General features: G+C 38.8%; 1 pseudogene; it reads right to left on the bottom strand.

The window, feature by feature from the left end:
* Positions 1-7525: 7525 nt before the first annotated feature.
* Positions 7526-7626, bottom strand: LOC130036980 (uncharacterized; annotated as a pseudogene).
* Positions 7627-8028: the final 402 nt, after the last annotated feature.

The following is an 8028-nucleotide window of genomic DNA, read 5'->3' as shown; positions in this document are numbered from 1 at the left end:
CCTCAGAAGTGAAGCCTCTGAGACAGAATTCATTCATGCCAACTTATGGGTTATCAATGTTTGCTCATGGCTGCTACCATTATAACATGCCATTCAATGATTCTGTGGTTTCAATTTACTGTGTCAATGTAAAGATGAAGTTTCTAAATGGAAGGTAAAAATCTGAGGCCCTCAAGATGATGAATTATGGGGAGGCGGGTGGAGCTGGAGCTATAGTACAGCAGGTAGGGCATTTGCCTTGCACACGGCCTACCCAGGTTAGATTCCCAGCATCCTGTATGGTCCCCCCAAGCACCGTGAGGAGTAATTCCTGACTGCAGAGCCAGGAGTAACCCCTGTGCATCGTCAGGTGTGACCCAAAAACGCAAAAACAAAAAGATGATGCCTTACCTTTAGATATTTTGAAGTCAAGTAGAAACAGCCAGGAAGCTCACCAGAAAAGAGTTCTCCTGGGTCGAAAACATCATCACCTCTGGCGTGAGAGCATAGAGAAAATAACGTTTCCATTTTATGCCATGTTAAAGCAAGCCAGACATGATCTTGGAAAGTTTGTCAAAGGAAAGCATGGCTATAGGAAGGATAAGATGACAACTGAATCTTAGAGGTAAAATATACAAGTGAAGAAAAGGTCAAGAAGTAGGCGGTACGATGGCGACCAGGTATACTAAGAAAAGCATTTTTTAAAAAATAAAATGCAATGAGACATCAAAAAAGACCTTTTTAAATGTTTAAGATCAGGGATATAACTCAGGGATAGAGCATTTGCCTTCCATTGTATGATGATCTGGGATTGATCCTTAGCATTGCAAACAGCATTATTTTTTAATTTTTAATTTCTTTCTTTCTTGCTTATTTGCTTGCTTGTTTTTCTTGTTTTTTTTTTTAGATCGCACCTGGCTATGCATAGGGGTTATTTTTAATTTTAAAAAAATTATAATTTTTATTTTTTACCTGTGGTTTAAAATGAAATCTAAAATATTTTAGAGTAAATATATGTGAAGAAGAATAAAATTCACGGGAACTATTTAGTGTTCTTAACGATACAGCAGTCAGAATTTTGAGGTTAATTTTATGGGTAGTGCATAAATAATTTTTCCCCATTATGTGGGCTGTCTTTTTATGATGGTCACCATTTTTTCTAAGTTGCAGCAACGTCTTAGTTTAATGTAGTCTCATTTGTTTATCTTCATTTCCTCTTCCTTGGTCAGTGGTGTTTCATTCTAGAAGTTTCCCTTAGCTTTAATGTCATGGAGGGATCGTCCCACATTTTTCTCCATATATCTTAAGAATTCAGGTATGTGCTTATAATAAAGTTGTTTTGAAATTTTTATCTTTGGAGATAGCTTGAAATTCAAGTGATAGTGGTGGCATTGGAATTATAGGTGATAGTGATGGTATGTTTGATATTCTTTTTCTTTAAAAAATTTATTATAGGTAAGGTCATATATTTAAAATGGTATTAACATTTATAGTCTTGGTATAAAGTTACCTCATAGCACCACCAGCAAAGTGTCTATTACTCTTCACCCCCGTGATACTATATCAGACCCTATCCTAATAAATGCCTGTATCAGTCCTTTAGAGACCAAGTTGATGAAAATGGTACATATCTAAGTTTATGTACAAGATCCATTCTGCAAAGGTGCTACTTTGAGAATCTATCTCTAAACTGGAGCCAGTTTCAATATATCACTGTTATATATTTTTTTCTTTGCTTTTGGAAGTCGTAGGAAGCAAACATTCCCTCCACAGTAGAGTTCCATTCTTGTATACTTGACAAGGAAGGAACTTGACATCATGCTCCTTATAAGATAGTTCACATGAGATGTAGGAGGGGAATAAATCTTTGAAGTATTTGTCTGGAAAAAGCGAAAACGTGAGAGTGTGAAAGGAAGAGAAAGAGAGAGAGAGAGAGAGAGAGAGAGAGAGACATAAAGAGAGAGAGAGAGAGACAGAGGGGGGATGGAAAGAAAATGTCTGCCACAGAGTCTAGAGGTAGGTTGGGGAAGTTGACAGGAGGGAAACTGGGGCCATTAGTCGTGGAAAATGGGCACTGGGAGAGGGATGGGTGTTGGATTATTGTATGACTGAACCCTGATTAGGAATAGCTTTGTATCTGTATCTCATTGGTGACTCAATTTAAAAAAAATAAAAAAATAAATATATAAATAAAAACAACAAGAACAAAAAAAATTTTAAAAAGATTAGGATCAATGTTGAGGTTAAAAAATTCTTGTCATGGGAAAAGTGATTAGATATATTAAATAACCAGAGTTTATGTGAGGATGATATAGCAGCAAAGTTCTTATGTTCTTGAGGGTGAGGGTATATACTTCTCTGTTTTATCATTTATAGTAGCAGTTCATCTCTCCTTGTTTGCACACCTGAAGCAATATGACTTTTCAGTCTTTTCTCTCAAGATGTGTATTCTATTAAGTCATCTCTTGTTTCTATAACGTTTCCAGAGCTGAAGAAAACTTGTGACCACATTCAGGAGGCCCCAAGGGTACCAGCTAGAGGAAATCCAAATAAAAATACCCCACAACACATCCTGATCAAAATGACCAAAACCTTAGACAGAGACAAAATTCTGAAAGCAACAAGATCAAAGAAAGAAATCTCTTACAAAGGAGCATCCTTAAAATTTACAGCTGATTTTTCTGATGAAACCCACATGGCCCGAAAACAGTGGTGGGACATAGTGAAAAAACTCAATGAAATAAAGTTTAAATAAAAAAAAAGAATTTAGGTATGATATTGAGGTTTTTAATACATTTGATCTGACTTTGTGCCTGGCACTATAAAGAGGTCTGAGTTCAATTTTTTTTTTTTTTGCCTCTTGCTGTCCAGGTTTCCCAGCACCACTTGTTGAAGAGACTTCCTTGCTCAACTTCATATTTCTTGAGCCTTTATGAAAGATTAGGTAATAATAATCTGAGGGCGAGCGTCAGGATATTTGACTATATTCCATTGATGTGAGGCCTGTCTTTATCTGAATATCATGATATTTTGATTACTACGACTTTGTAGTAGGGTTGCAAGTTGGGGAAGCTGTTCCCTTCTTCTTTTTAACAAATATTGCTTTAGCTTTTCATGGGAGTTTATTGTTGTGTATGAGTTTCAAGAGTATTTAATCTATTTCTTTGAAAAATGTTATGGCTATCCTTATAGGAAGTGCAGTAAATCTTTATAGAGCTTTGGTGTGTATTGCCATTTTGACAGTGTTAATCCTCTCAATCCATGAGCATGGGATGTGATTCCATTTCCTCATATACTCTATTATTTCGTGAAGTAGAGTTTTTAGGGTTTTTTTTTGTATAGTTCCTTAAAATTTTATCATTTATCACTTAACTTCCCCTTAGTCGTCGATTTGCTCGAGCGGGCGCCAGTAACATCTCCATTTGTCCCTGTCGAGTGCTAGTGTAGCCCAATGGCATCTGTTCGAACCGGGAACATGAAGGGCCTCAAACCGATCGTTCATGATCTTGACGAAGAAGTCTGACCATCTGGAAGGTGGGCGGCCACGCGGTCTTTTGACATCCCGGGGAATCCAGTCAGTAACAGCTCTAGTCCAGCGGTCGTCTTTAAATCTCATTACGTGACCAGCCCATCCAATTTTCGACACCTTGGCATAAGAGACAGCGTCCCTGATTCTTGATCGGCGAAAGATGTCAGAACTCCGGATTATCTCTCTCATTTGAGTGAAACCTGATATTCCAAGCATAGCTCTTTCTATTCTTCTTTGGGAGACCTGAATACCATTCTCATCTTGTTTGCGTAGGGCCCAGGTCTCTGAGGCATATGTTAATGCAGGAAGAACAGTGGAATCAAAGAGATGTGCCCGGAGCCGGAGGTTCTTCTTCCTCTTAGCTATTTCTTCGACGTTTTTGAAGGCATTCCAAGCCGCTCTCTTCCTCCTGCACAGCTCGGGTGCCAGGTCATTTGTCATGTTGACCTCTCGACTTAGGTACACATAGCTGTTGCATTCGGAGACAGTCATTCCATTGAGAGCGAATGGGGCATCAGGAACAAGGCTGTTTCGCATAAACATTGTCTTCGTAAGATTCAGCTGTAGTCCTACCTTTCCACACTCACGGTCAAAGTCGGCCAGCATTTGTGCTGCTTGGCTGATGTTTGGTGTTATTAAAATAATGTCATCAGCAAAGTGGAGGTGGTGTAGTTGCCGAGCATCTATCTACAGTCCCATTACGTCCCATTCCAGTCGTCGCATGATGTTCTCGAGGGTGGCACTGAAGAGTTTTGGTGAAATGGTATCACCCTGCCGCACCCCTCTCTTGACATCAACGATCACTTCTTTGTAGAATGGTGAGATCCTGCTAGTGAATCTGTAATACAGCTCACGGAGGATCCTGATGTACTGGTCTTGAATGCCCTGATTGGCTAGGGCTTCAATGACCACTTCCGTCTCAACAGAATCAAAGGCCTTGTTTAAATCAATGAACATTAAACAGCGGCATCTTGAACTCCAGAGAAACCTCAATGAGCTTGGTTATCGCGTGGATATGGTCGATGGTGCTGAATCCTTTGCGGAACCCTGCTTGCTCGTATGGTTGTTCTTCATCTAGTGTTCTGCCAATCCTATTTAGGATGACTCGAGTGAACAACTTGTAGATGACAGACAATAGGCAGATCGGGCGATAGTTGCCAATGTCATGGATGTCTCCCTTCTTGAACAGTAGTACGGTCCTGCTGGTTTTCCATTGAGACGGAAACTTGCATTCAGACAGGTAGCGAGTGAAGAGCCGAGCCAGTGTATTGATGAGTACTGACGGCAGGTTCTTCAGGTGTTCAGGTCTGACCTTGACTGGGCAGGGTGCTGTTGGTTTCTTTACCAACGAAATGGCGTGTCGGATTTCGGAAGGGAGAACTTTGGGAAGGACATATCCATCCTGTGTAATTTGGTATGTCGGCAAGTGGACATGGTTATCGAAGAGATTTGAGTAGAAGTCATGGTAATCTTCTCCATTGCCGTTCTGGAGGATGTGATGGATCCATCAGGACGTCGGAGGGCAGTCATCTTGGTCTTATAGTTGGCGAAGGACAGGCGGGCATTACGAATACTTTTCCTGGCTTCTGCCGCATCTACCAGTACTTCTGCTCTTCTCTCTTTGAGGTCTTCCTTGATCGCATCTCTGCACTGCTTTGCGAGCTCGGATGTTAGCTTGCGGTTGCCTGAGGCATGTGCCAAAACACGCTGGCAAATTAGCTCAAGAGTTTTCGAAGATAGGCCATTTTTTGTGGCTATCTCTCTCTTGGCTTTCCTCACACATTCATGGAGGTGCTGAACCAGTGGATCGTATTCCTCGTCAATGTTGTCAACAATGGCATCTTCCCATGTTGCCGCAATAGTACCAAAGTATAGTTCCTTAACATTTTAGTTGATTCTAATATAATATACTAGATTTTCTGAGGTATTATTGTGAATGGGATTGTTTTTCTCTATCTCTTTTTTTCTCTTTCATTTGAAATATATGGGAAAGCCATGGACTACCGGATATTCATTGTGTAATATGCTACTTTACTAAACAAATCTATTGTTCCCAGGAGCTTTTTTGTAGGTTCTTTGGGATTTTCCAAGTATAGTATCATGTTATCTCCAAATAGTAAAAGCTTGAGTTCTTCCTTTTTTATATGGATGCCCTTGATATCTTTTCTTTTTACCGAAATCCTATGGCAAGTACTTCAAGTACTATGTTGAATAGGTGTGGTGAGAGTGGGTAACTTCTTTTGTGCCTAATTGTATTCTCGGATTCTAGCTCATTGATTTCTGCTCCAAACCTTTAGTTTTCTCCCCGTTGAGAATAATACTTGCTGTGGGTTTGTGGTAGTTTGCTTTGACTAGATTGAAGAAAGTACTTTCAACTCCCATTTTCTTGAGAGTTTTTCACCATGAATGGGTGCTGGATCTCATCAAATGCTTTATCTACATCTATCGATATGATGATATGACTTTTATCTTTATTTTATTGAGATGGTGAATTCTGTTGATTGACTAGAGAATGTTAAGCCATCCTTGCATCCCCAAGATAAACCTACTTGGTCATAGTGTGTGATATTTTGTTGAGTTTCTGGATTCTCTTTGCTGGTATTTTCTTGAGAATCTGTGTGTCTGTATTCATCAAGGAAATAGGTCTGTAATTTTCATTTTTTGTGGTGTCTCTGTCTGTTTTGAGTATTAGGGTGATCTTTGCCTCATAGAAGCTATTTGGGAGCATTTCTGTTTCTTCAATTTCCTGGAAAATCTTAAAAATGTTGTCAGCAGTTCCTCTTTAAAGGATTGAAATATTTCACTATTGAATCCATCTGGGCCAAGGATTCTGTTTGGGGGGATATTTTGACCATCATTTCAATTTCCTTGGTAGTGATAGGTTCAAGTATTCCAAATCTTCTTGGTTCAGCCTTGGGAGGTAATTGGAATCCATTAATTTATCAATTTGTTAAAGATTCTCTCATTTCCTGCTGCAAAGATTCTCAAAATAATCTCTGATGATCCTATGGATTTCTGTAGTTTCTATTAGGATACCCCCCTTTGCATTTCTGATTCGATTTATTAGAATTTTTTCTGTGTCTTTGAGAGGCTTCTAGAGGTTTATTGATCTTGTTTATTTTCTCAAAGAACCAGCTTTTGCTTTTATTGGTCTTCTGGATTGTATTTTGGGTTTCTAGCTCATTGATTTCTACTATAAATTTTATTATTTCCTTGCTCCACCCTAGTTTGCACTCCTTTTGTTGGTCATTTTCCAAAATCTTGAGCTCTAATTTATTCATGTAGGCCCTTTCTTTCTTCCTGATAAATTCTGGCAGAGGTATAATCTTTCCTCTTAACACTGCTTTTGCTGTGTCCCACAAGTTCTGGTAGCTCGCGTCCTCATTCTCATTTGTTTCTGGAACCTTTGTATTTCCTCTTTGATTTCTTCTCTAAGCCAACGGTTGTTCATTACTTCACTTGAGTAAAATATTTCCTTGCTGAGATTTATTCTGTTTGATCTATTGAGAAGTGACAAAGTAGTGTTGAAATCTCCACCTAGTACTGTTTTGCTATCAATGTTTTTCTATAAGTCTATTAGAAGTTGTTTTTAAGTATTTTGCTGGTCTGTCATTGAGCATCTACATTGAGGAGGGTGAGTTCTTTCTGATGTAAAGATCCCATGATCATGCAGAAATGACATTCACTGTCTCTTATAACCTTTAGCCTGAAGTCCATGTGGTCTGATACTAGTATGGCTACTCCAGCTTTGTGGAGGTGTTCTTTTCTTGAATACTTGTTTTCCAGCCTTTTACTTTTAGCCCATGGTTGCTTTGATTGCTCAGATGTGTTTCTTGCAGGTATCAGAATGTTGGGTTCAGTGTTCTAATTCATCTTCCTATTCTGTGCCTCTGAATTGGCACATTTAGTCCATAGACATTGAGAGAGATTGTTGTTATGGGGATTTGTGCTATCTTTATGTAGAATTTTTGTACTTGTGCCTTAGCTTAAAGTAGCCATGTTAGTTCTTCTTGCAACAAAAATATGGAACTCTTTACGAGTTTGCATGTCATCTCTGTGCAAGGACCATGCTCATCATTGTATCATTTCAATTTTAGTATATGTGTAACCAAATCTAGTAGGAGTTATTTTTTCTGTTCTGATTAATTTGAGTGTTGTCCTTACTTACCCTATGGCAGACAGTGGTACCTAATCAAAGAAAGTATTTCAAAGCAGCTTGATAGATTTAGAACTTTAATGTCCCAGAAAGAAAAATATGGTTTTTACCATATTATCTTTTACCATAATCAAGGCATCAGTTTTACAAAATAATTCTTTTGGAAGATGTTATATGAGTCCTGTTTAATGCACTTCCCTGAAACCTTCATTAAGACCATTAAACTAGAGCCTTTTGCTGTTCTCACCTCAGTCCCGCGTACATCTCCAGGAAAAGGTGGATGGTGTTGTCTGCACTTTGACCACCTTGAATATAAGTAGGATTTTTCTCCTGAAGGAAGAGGTGAGGATCATATTGATGATTT

This window comes from Sorex fumeus, unplaced genomic scaffold, assembly GCF_029834395.1.
Source record: "Sorex fumeus unplaced genomic scaffold, SorFum_2.1 ptg000070l, whole genome shotgun sequence".
Taxonomy (NCBI): Eukaryota; Metazoa; Chordata; class Mammalia; order Eulipotyphla; family Soricidae; genus Sorex; species Sorex fumeus.
The sequence above is the reverse complement of the archived record's forward strand: the minus strand, read 5'-3'. Positions and strand labels throughout refer to the sequence as shown.